At 31.1% G+C, this 12,875-nt stretch overlaps 1 long non-coding RNA gene across 1 annotated transcript; it reads right to left on the reverse strand.

Moving 5' to 3' along the window:
- Positions 1–454: 454 nt before the first annotated feature.
- Positions 455–11,892, reverse strand: LOC134687303 (uncharacterized). The gene is made up of 4 exons (XR_010101760.1): positions 11,753–11,892; positions 3,001–3,139; positions 1,652–1,701; positions 455–652 (listed from the first exon to the last, which is right to left on the reverse strand). It is a non-coding gene; the product is annotated as an uncharacterized LOC134687303 (long non-coding RNA).
- Between the last annotated feature and the right edge of the window lie 983 nt (positions 11,893–12,875).

A 12,875-nucleotide genomic window follows, 5' to 3' on the forward strand; every position in this document is an offset into this window, starting at 1 on the left:
CATTTGATATAAAACATGTATAAGGCAATTTCCTATAAAAATTTTATTTCCAAGGGACATTACTCATGGTGAAATAGTGGATTTGAAATGAATTTCAATCTAACCCTAATACTTGCTAAGATAAACCTTCAATATAAATTTCGTAGCAATCCTATGAAAGATGTAGATTTGAAAAGGCTTTCCATGCAATTTTTCGTATAATTTATATTTCCAAGGGGAATAGCTCCTTCAATAATAATTGTTTGGCACTGAATATGACTCCCCTATAAAAGGAATACTAAACACTAACTTTCCTAGGAGCTACATTACGTTTAAGGGTTATCAAGTATAAAGGTATATTAAAACTGCTTCTGAATTTACTAGTTGTTACAGATACACATGTTAGAAAAAGGTTAAAAAAGATATGCATGTGTCACTTTACTAAGAGTATCCCATGTTACCAAAGAACCCCAAGCATGAGAAGGAGAATTGACATAAAGTATTTTTAAAAGAACATAATATAACAGGATTTTTTGTACATAACTCTTTAATACTAATTGAATATAACTAAAACACAAATCTAAGTGCAGTACAAATAATCTCCTCTGTTCTGTAAACATTCTTGCCTCTAATTCTTTCTTAATTGTGTGGCAGGCACTAAATCTTGTTTAACCTAAAACATAACAATATGGTTCAGTTGGATAAATAATTATTCAAAACAATACAAAATTTAAAAGCCCTAAAAAGTTGTTATTTGTTTTCCATCTAAGGACAAATAGGAGTGTTTTATCCTTGCAATGGCAGAATCCCAAGACAATATCAAAATGTAAAACTTATAGAAATAAAATTCATTTGTGATACCAATCATTTAAATGAAAAGTTCAAATCATTTTTTTCTTGGGTAATTACTTTTCTTTGCTTTACAACTGTGATGATTAAAATATAATGTGTGGTGATAGACAACAATAGAGTGGTGAGAGACAAACATAGTGTGGTGATAGACAAACGTAGTGTGGTGATAGACAAAGATAGTGTGGTGATAGACAAACAGTGTGGTGATAGACAAACATAGTGTGGTGATAGACAAACATAGTGTGGTGATAGACAAACATAGTGTGGTGATAGACAATAGTGTGGTGATAAACAATAGTGTGGTGATAGACAAACATAATGTGGTGATAGATGTACACAGTATGTTGATTGATTATGTGTGGCGGTAGATATATTATATGTGGTCATAATTATGTAATGTGTGGCAGTTGATACATAATATGTGGTGGTATATACATTATGTGTGTGCCAGCAGATGTATACTGTAGACAATGCTACAAGTGCAATAACACTGAAACAATATATTTATAAGGTTTACACATTTTGAATGTCACAATCATTGACCCACAGTTAGTATATCATATTTGCTACTTTTATTGAAAAGATACCTGACATGATATTTACATAAAATATTGCATGCCATGTTGGAGCGGTTATACTTTAAAAAACATTTCTTTTAAAATATTTCATTTCAACCAGGATTGTTTAATTGCTTATTAACTCTTTACATACATATGTATAATACTTTGCTACCTAACTCTTTACATACATATGTATAATACTTTGCTAATTAACTCTTAACATACATATGTATAATACTTTAAATTTCAATGAAGATTACCTTTTCCTTTTCTCCTATTTTCTATCTATCAAAAATCTTTTTTCACTTTTCTGAAGAAAAAAAATAATAACAATGATAGGTGTCACATTGAGTCATTTTAAGTTTAAAATCTAAATTAACATAAACAGATTTCTGTACAGAAACATGGATTATTATCGTACTCATATCCATTTTCAAGTTGGAATAAATAGGCATTTGAGAGATATACCCAGTGGTGTGAAAGACATAATGTATAAATTGAGGTGAAAATATTAACAGTGAACTGATAGATATTCTGAGTGAGGTGATACATATGAAATGAGCAATTGATTTACAAAGTGAGGTTATTGGTATTTCCAGTAAGGTGATATGGTATATTGTGTGGAGATATACATAGAGAATTTTGGGTAAATATAGAGAGAATGGAGATATATATAGAGAGTATGTGGTGATTGATATATGTAGTGAGGTGATTGATAAATAAAGTAAGGTGATAGGTGTTTATAATGTGGTCATAAACATAGAAACTGTGGGGATAGATATGGAAAGTATGGGAATATATATAGAGAGTGTGTGGTGATTGATATATAAAGTGAGGTGATTGAAAAATAAAGTAAGGTGATAGTTGTTTATTGTGTGGAAATATATACAGAGAGACTTTTGAGGCAGATAAAGAGAGTTGGGGATATATATATAGAGTATGGTGATTGATACATAAAGTGAGGTGATTGATAAATAAAGTAAGGTGATAGTTGTTTATTGTGTGGAAATATATACAGAGAGACTTTTGAGGCAGATATAGAGAGTTGGGGATATATATATAGAGTGTGGTGATTGATACATAAAGTGAGGTGATTGATAAATAATGTATGGTAATCTAAGGTGTTTATTATGTGGAGATATACTGAGAGACTTTTGGGGTAGACATAGAGAGTATGGGGATATATATAGAGAGTGTGGTGATTGATATATAAAGTGAGGTGATTGATAAATAAAGTAAAGGGGAAGCTTTTGTATTATCCTGATATATATATAGAGACTATTATGATATATACATAATGACTGTTGGCATCTGAATGGAGAGTGTAGTGATAGATAATCATAGTATGGGGATAGCTATTGAGACTGTAGTGATAGATAATCATAGTATGGGTATAGCTATTGAGACTGTAGTGATAGATAATCATAGTATGGGGGTAGATATTGAGACTGTAGTGATAGATGGTCATAGTATTGGGGTACCTATTGAGACTGTTGGGATATATATGGAGAGTGTGGTGATGAATGCAGCGACTGTAGCAATGGAGGAATATATAAACCACCACACTGTATATATCTTTTTTGAGTATAATTTTATAAAAATACTTTACCATCACTATTGCTGAGTGCTGCTTGGTTGTTAATTATTCAACTATTCTTGTTATTTCATTTAAAATTAGATGTACCCATTTCCTTTCTTCCTTTTTCACTAATGACCTCTAAATCCCTGCAAAATGTTGTTTGGTATTTCTGTAAGAAGAACACAAATATAAATAATCAATTTGATAATTGCTACATGATAAGTATGCAAGCTTATACAAACATATCTCAGTGGACATTGCATATCTGCATATCTCCTTCCACTGTAAATTATACAATGACCAGTACATTTCTCTGACTTATAGGAGATACAACAAGTTATAGTATACAGTCTTGTGAAAAAAAGATAAAGAATGATGATAGATATAATCATTGTGTTACTATAAATATGATATGATGGTGATATATAGATATAGATAGGTGATAAGTGTGGACTGGGGTTATGTGTATATACAGTGAGGTAAAGGATCCACTGAATAGTATAAAGATATATTACAGTGTGATGATATATAAACCAAAGGATGATATATATATATATACATACTGTGTGGTGACATATATATCAATGGTGTTGTGATTGATTGATTTAAGCAGTGTATTTAGTTAAAAGATACATATGTGGAGGGGATACATATATAAAATATGGTGAAAAATTATCAACAGTGAGGTAAAAAAAATATTTTCAGGGATGTCATATATATATAAAATGAGGAAATAGATATATAAATTAAGGTGAAAGATATATTAAGTGAGGTGATAGATATATAAGGTGTGGTAATGTGTATAAGGTGTGGTGATGTATATATAATGTGTGGTGACAGATATAAAAAGTGAGGTGAAAATTTATATAAAGTGTGGAGACAGATATATAAAGTGGGGTGACATATATATATAAAGTATGGTGACATTTATATAAGGTTTGGTGATATAAAAAGTGTGGTGATAGATAAATAAAGTGTGGTGACAGATAAATAAGGTGTGGTGATAGATACATAAAGTCTGGTGACAGATATATAAGGTGTGGTGACAGATATATAAAGTGTAGTGACAGATAAATAAAGTGTGGTGATAGATATATAAAGTCTGGTGACAGATATATAAGGTGTGGTCACAGATATATAAAGTGTGGTGACAGATATATAAAGTGTGGTGACAGATATTTTAAATGTAGGGATAGATATTTAAAGTCTGGTGACAGATATATAAAGTGTAGTGATAGATATATAAAGTGAGGTGATAGATATATATATAGTAACGTGATGGATATATAATGTCTGGTGATGGATATATAAGGTGTGGTGACAGATATATATAGAATGGTGATAGATTTAAAAAGTCTGGTGACAGATATATAAGGTGTTGTGATAGATATAAAAAGTATGGTGACAGTTATATAAGGTGTGGTGACAGATATATAAAGTATGGTGACAGATATATAAAGTCTGATGATGAATATGTTAAGTGTGGTGACAGATATATATATAGTGAGGTGATTGATATATAAAGTCTGGTGACAGATATATACAGTAAGGTGATGGATATATAAAGTCTGGTGACAGATATATATAGTGAGGTGATTGATATATAAAGTGTGGTGATGGACATGTTAAGTGTGGTGACAGATATATTAAGTCTGGTGACAGACATATAAAGTGTGGTGATGGACATGTTAAGTGTGGTGACAGATATATTAAGTCTGGTGACAGACATATAAAGTGTGGAGATGGATATATATAGTGAGGTTATTGATATATAAAGTGTGGTGATGGATATGTTAAGTGTATTGACAAAAATATAAAGTCTGGTGACAGATATATAAAGTATGGTGGCAGATATATATAGTGAGGTGATGGATATATAAAGTATGGTGACAGATATATAGTGAGGTGATGGATAAATAAAGTGTGGGATAGATTTATAGTCTTGTGACAGATATATAAAGAGTAGTGATAGATATATAAAGTGAGGTGATAGATATATATATAGTGAGGTGATGGATATATAAAGTGTGGTGATGGATATGTGAAGTGTAATGACAGATTTTTAAAGTATAGTGACAGATATATAAAGTATGGTGACAGATATATTTAGTGAGGTGATGGATATATAAAGTGTGGTGACATATATATAAAGTATGATGACAGATATATATAGTGAGATGATTGATTTATAAAGTGATCAGGTTATAGATATATATAGTGAGGTGATTGATATATAAAGTGTGGTGATGGATTTGTTAAGTGTATTGACAGAAATATTAAGTCTGGTGAAAGATATGTTAAGTATGGTGACAGATATATATAGTGAGGTGATGGATATATAAAGTATGGTGACAGATATATAGTGAGGTGATGGATATATAAAGTGTGGGATAGATTTATAGTCTTGTGACAGATATATAAAGAGTAGTGATAGATATATAAAGTGAGGTGATAGATATATATAGTGAGGTGATGGATATATAAAGTGTGATGATGGATATGTGAAGTGTAATGACAGATTTTTAAAGTATAGTGACAGATATATAAAGTATGGTGACAGATATATAAAGTGAGGTGAGATATATATATATAGTAACGTGATGGATATATAATGTCTGGTGATGGATAAATAAGGTGTGGTGATAGATAGATATAGAATGGTGATAGATATAAAAAGTCTGGTGACAGATATATAAGGTGTGGTGATAGATATAAAAAGTATGGTGACAGTTATATAAGGTGTGGTGACAGATATATAAAGTATGGTGACAGATATATAAAGTCTGATGATGAATATGTTAAGTGTGGTGACAGATATATATAGTGAGGTGATTGATTTATAAAGTCTGGTGACAGATATATATAGTGAGGTGATTGATATATAAAGTCTGGTGACAGATATATATAGTAAGTTGATGGATATATAAAGTATGGTGACAGATATATATAGTGAGATGATTGATTTATAAAGTGATCAGGTTATAGATATATATAGTGAGGTGATTGATATATAAAGTGTGGTGATGGATTTGTTAAGTGTATTGACAGAAATATTAAGTCTGGTGAAAGATATGTTAAGTATGGTGACAGATATATATAGTGAGGTGATGGATATATAAAGTATGGTGACAGATATATAGTGAGGTGATGGATATATAAAGTGTGGGATAGATTTATAGTCTTGTGACAGATATATAAAGAGTAGTGATAGATATATAAAGTGAGGTGATAGATATATATAGTGAAGTGATGGATATATAAAGTGTGATGATGGATATGTGAAGTGTAATGACAGATTTTTAAAGTATAGTGACAGATATATAAAGTATGGTGACAGATATATAAAGTGAGGTGAGATATATATATATAGTAACGTGATGGATATATAATGTCTGGTGATGGATAAATAAGGTGTGGTGATAGATAGATATAGAATGGTGATAGATATAAAAAGTCTGGTGACAGATATATAAGGTGTGGTGATAGATATAAAAAGTATGGTGACAGTTATATAAGGTGTGGTGACAGATATATAAAGTATGGTGACAGATATATAAAGTCTGATAGTGAAGTGTGGTGACAGATATATATATAGTGAGGTGATTGATATATAAAGTCTGGTGACAGATATATATAGTAAGTTGATGGATATATAAAGTCTGGTGACAGATATATATAGTGAGGTGATTGATATATAAAGTGTGATGATGGACATGTTAAGTGTGGTGACAGATATATTAAGTCAGGTGACAGACATATAAAGTGTGGTGATGGACATGTTTAATGTGGTGTCAGATATATTAAGTCTGGTGACAGACATATAAAGTGTGGAGATGGATATATATAGTGAGGTTATTGATATATAAAGTGTGGTGATGGATATGTTAAGTGTATTGACAAAAATATAAAGTCTGGTGACAGATATATAAAGTATGGTGGCAGATATATATAGTGAGGTGATGGATATATAAAGTATGGTGACAGATATATAGTGAGGTGATGGATATATAAAGTGTGGGATAGATTTATAGTCTTGTGACAGATATATAAAGAGTAGTGATAGCTATATAAAGTGAGGTGATAGATATATATAGTGAGGTGATGGATATATAAAGTGTGGTGATGGATATGTGAAGTGTAATGACAGATTTTTAAAGTATAGTGACAGATATATAAAGTATGATGACAGATATATATAGTGAGGTGATGGATATATAAAGTGTGGTGACATATATATAAAGTATGGTGACAGATATATATAGTGAGATGATTGATTTATAAAGTGATCAGGTTATAGATATATATAGTGAGGTGATTGATATATAAAGTGTGGTGATGGATTTGTTAAGTGTATTGACAGAAATATTAAGTCTGGTGAAAGATATGTTAAGTATGGTGACAGATATATAAAGTATAGTGACAGATATATAAAGTATGGTGACAGATATATAAAGTATGGTGACAGATATATATAGTGAGGTGATGGATATATAAAGTGTTATGACAGATATATAAAGTATAGTGACAGATATATAAAGTATGGTGACAGATATATAAAGTGAGGTGATAGATATATATAGTGAGGTGATCGATATATAAAGTGTGGTGATGGACATGTAAAGTGTAGTGACAGATATATAAAGACTAGTGACAGACATATAAAGTGTGGTGATTGATATATATAGTGATTTTCCCTCTGGTTTATATGATCCGTTCATCCTATATTGACTCTTAAAATTCAAGAGTTATCAAAAAATGAGGGTACTTTTTCTAAAAATGAGGGTACTGTTGATATGGCCTTCCAAGTACCGTTTTGAAACATAACATCACTGAAGAGACATTTATTGTCGAAAACCGGATCTGGTGTACTAAGGAAATATTGACACCATATGTTTGTGGCACAACATCTTGGCCACAAGTTAACAAATTTTTTTTCTGTTTAGTATTATATTTATATTAAGATCCATTTTGTTACATCATGTGATCAATTTTATTTGGCAATCGCCAATGGCAGTCAGCAGGGTTAAAGAACATCAGTTGTTCGACCTGTTAGTCAAATGCATTTTGTTTAAATATACTTTTTCACTGTTTTGGTCTTTTGGAAAATGTTGTTTGTGCTGTTTTTAGACCCTTCTACAACGAAATTTGTTTGACATGCACACCTATAAAAATTGTGGTTTTTATCCAACGCAATCATAGGTTTGAAGGTAGCTTTCAATTTAGACTCGTTTATATTTTTTGTTTGGGCATGTATCATATTTTCCCTCCGGTTTATATGATCCGTTCATCCTATATTGACTCTTAAAATTCAAGAGTTATTAAAAAAATTAGGGTATTTTTTCTAAAAATGAGGGAACTGTTGAAATGGCCTTCCAAATACCGTTTCGATCCCCAACATCACTGAAGAGACATTTATTGTCGAAATCCGGATCTGGTGTACTAAAGAAATATTGACACCATATGTTTGTAGCACAACATCTTGGCCACAAGTTAACAAAAAAAATTTCTGTTTAGTATTAAATTTATATTAAGATCCATTTTGTTACATCTTGTGATCAATTTAATTTGACAATCGCCAATGGCAGTCAGCAGGGTAAAAGAACATCAGTTGTTCGACCTGTTAGTTAAATGCGTTTTGTTTAAATATACTTTTTCACTTTTTTGGTGTTTTTGTTTGTTGTTTGTGCTGTTTTTAGACCATTATACAACAAAATTTGTTTGACATACACACATATAAAAATTGCGGTTTGATAATGACAAAAATATAAAGTCTGGTGACAGATATATAAAGTATGGTGACAGATATATAGTGAGGTGATGGATATATAAAGTGTGGGGATAGATATATAAAGTCTGGTGACAGATATATAAAGTATAGTGATAGATATATAAAGTGAGGTGACAGTTATATATAGTGAGGTGACAGATATATAAAGTGTGGTGACAGATATATAAAGTATGGTGACAGATATATAATGTATGGTGACAGATATATAAAGTATGGTGACAGATATATAAAGTATGGTGACAGATATATAAAGTATGGTGACAGATAAATAAAGTCTGGTGACAGATATATAAAGTATGTTGACAGATATATAAAGTATGGTGACAGATAAATAAAGTCTGGTGACAGATATATATAGTTTGATGACAGTTATATATAGTGAGGTGACAGATATATAAAGTGTGGTGAAGGATATACATAGTGAGGTGACAGATATATAAATAGATATAGGAAGATGTGGTGTGAGTGCCAATGAGACAGCTCTCCATCCAAATAACAATTTAAAAAGTAAACCATTATAGGTTAAAGTACAGCCTTCAACACGGAGCCTCGGCTCACACCGAACAACAAGCTATAAAGGGCCCCAAAATTACTAGTGTAAAACCATTCAAACGGGAAAACCAACGGTCTAATCTATATAAACAAAACAAGAAAAGAGAAACACATATATATTACATAAACAAACGACAACTACTGTACATCAGATTCCTGACTTAGGACAGGTGCAAACATTTGCAGCGAGATTAAACGTTTTAATGGATCCAAACCTTCTCCCTTTTTCTGAAACAATAGCATAACATCACAACATAGAAAAACACACGATAAAATATCAATTTGCAGACTTAACTCAATAAAAAAACGTATGATTACACAATGAATATATAAAGTATTGTGACAGATATATAAAGTATGGTGACAGATATATAAAGTATAGTGACAGATAAATAAAGTCTGGTGACATATATATATAAAGTATGGTGACAGATATATAGTGAGGTGATGAATATATAAAGTGTGGGGATAGATATATAGTCTGGTGACAGATATATAAAGAGAAGTGATAGATATATAAAGTGAGGTGATAGATATATATAGTGAGGTGATGGATATATAAAGTGTGGTGATGGATATGTTAAGTGTAATGACAGATATATAAAGTATGGTGACAGATATATAAAGTATGGTGACAGATAAATAAAGTCTGGTGACATATATATAAAGTATGGTGACAGATATATAGTGAGGTGATGAATATATAAAGTGTGGGGATAGATATATAGTCTGGTGACAGATATATAAAGAGTAGTGATAGATATATAAAGTGAGGTGATAGATATATATAGTGAGGTGATGGATATATAAAGTGTGGTGAAGGATATGTTAAGTGTAATGACAGATATATAAAGTATGGTGACAGATATATAAAGTATGGTGACAGATATATATAGTGAGGTGACATATATATTAAGTGTGGTGACATATATATAAAGTATGGTGGCAGATATATATAGTGAGGTGATTGATATATAAATAGATCAGGTGATAGATATATATAGCCAAGTGATTGATATATAAAGTGTGGTGATGGATATGTTAAGTGTATTGACAGAAATACTAAGTCTGGTGACAGATATATAAAGTATGGTGACAGAATATATATACAGCCTTTTACAGAGTGGTGATAAATACAGAATGGTGATAAATATATACAGCGGTTTTAAATATAAACATATGTTGATAGATTTATAGAGTGGTGATAAACATATAGCATGGTGATAGATATATACAGTGTTGTACAAAGTGGTGATTAATACAGAATGGTGATAAATATATAGCATGGTGATAGAGATATACAGTGTTGTACAAAGTGGTGATTGATACAGAATGGTGATTATTATACAGTGTGTTGATAGATTTTTAGTGTTGATAAATATACAGAGTGATGTTAGATATATTCAGTTTCGAGATTTTAGTATATTGGTAATATATAGTGCAGTGATAAATAAAGTGAGGTGATAGATATTTATATTGGTGATATATATAAAAACAGTAGGATGATAGATATATACACTGGTGATAGATGTTTGTAATGGTGATATATATATACAATGGTGATATATGTTTACATTGGTGATAAAAAATAAATATTTTTTTTACTATGAAGATTTTTTTAACTCGTTTTATGGCATTCCCGACCTGATGATTATTTTCATTTAATCTAGGTGTGGTTAGTTTGATCTTAGTTGTTCATTGGTCAATATTTGATTATGACGTCAAATTTTCAGGCTATTATCTGAAATTCCCATTGTGACGACATGAAGACAGAGAAACAGATTTCACCACATAATCTTTTGCAATACGATATTTATCCACTCTAGACAGTGTCAAAATTAATTGATTTTGATATCACCTAAAGGAATGTGTACTTTTTTATAGTCATGCACCAAAAATTACTGTTATAAACGTCATTTGCCAATTTTTTCTAACGGTTATTTGTGATTTCCCGATTTCCCAGGGATTACAAGTATCACCCTCATACATGACCAGGGGTAGGAGGGGTCCTGATCCCTTCAACATGAAATCCCGAATTTAAATAAATTTAAATTCTGACATCCAGTACTAGTAATTCAAAAAAAGAATTCCTGTATCTCTTAATAGATCCCGAAACCCTGAGCCTAAAAACACCAGATCCTGGAGTCCTGATAAAGGCCCTATCCCCCCTCATACATGCACGATCCATAACAATATTTTTAAGACTTTCTTGACGCCGCAAGAAATCATTTGGTCACCTCCTATGCACACTGACATGATAAATACACATAAAAAGAATTTATTGTCGGACTCTTTTGAACCAAATCACATTTTTTAGTTGGAAAAGGAAAAGAAGGGGGGGGGGGGGGGGGGGGTTAGCCTCCTTTCCTAGTTTTAAATGTTATTTTGCATTTAAAGTTGATCATGTATGTTTTCATTGCTACAATGCATTATTTTGCAAACCTTTCACATGTTTTTTTTTACGTTTTAGACGTTATGTGTGCTCTGAAGTACTGGGAAGAAAGCCACTTCAACAACTGAGCACGACGTGTATTTTCTTTCGCAGATAAATGTAAATAAAAGCGTACAAATCTATCTCCACATAGGAGATTTTTTTCAAAAAGTGAAAGTGGAAATTAACGGATCCGCCCAGTACCGGTCGCGCATGCGCACAAATACAAGGTTATAGTCCGGGTTACAATATCTATAACCTTGTATATTATATACCTCGCCGGGCTTCTTATTGCCGGATGTAGCAATAGTATTAAAAACGTAAACCAAAAACGGAAGGAGACAAGTTTCCGGCGTTGTAAAAAAGGGGGTTCATATATGGCTATCAAAGGAGTTATACCAGAGTCATATAATACATAAACAAATGATAGATCACCGTGCATTTTATCAAGCTACAGGTTGTGACAAAATGACATATTTTGTATTGATTCTACAGGAAAAAACACCATTATGTGATTAGAAGCTAAACCAAATGATAGAATTATAAAATAAAATACGAGAAGATAACTTTTACAAAACTGCTTTGAAAAAATCAAAAGGATTGATATGCCACCGCCCATTTTTTTCCAGCCAAAATACAAAGCAGCAAAATTCCATGTAAGATTCCTTTAGAAAATGCACTATTTCAGAGTTATCTCCCCTCAAAATGTCCATTTAAAAACATTAAAAATTAAGCAAAAAATAAACCTAAAAATGTAAAACTTTTTTTTTGTAAGTTATAATCTTATAAATTTGTTCTTTTAAATGCAAACTCACGTTAGATTTCTGCATTTCTGCATCAAATTTTGGTAATTTGATTGATTTTTTTTTTACCTTAGATTCTCTGTTTTTTACATGGCGAAAGACACCCATACCACCTTTTTATCACAGGCATATGTTATATTAAGGTATATATATAGGATTTTTTTTTTGCCTGAGACACGTGCATGTGCTTATTATGTTTCTGATTTTAATGAACCACAAAATAATCATTCGTTTTGGTTTGTTTGTAGAAACAATCTGACAGATAAAGTTGTGCTTGCAGATTCCAATTGTACTAGTATTATAACATTTGTCAATTCGGCATTAACATGTT

Source organism: Mytilus trossulus, chromosome 1, assembly GCF_036588685.1.
Source record: "Mytilus trossulus isolate FHL-02 chromosome 1, PNRI_Mtr1.1.1.hap1, whole genome shotgun sequence".
Classification (NCBI taxonomy): domain Eukaryota; kingdom Metazoa; phylum Mollusca; class Bivalvia; order Mytilida; family Mytilidae; genus Mytilus; species Mytilus trossulus.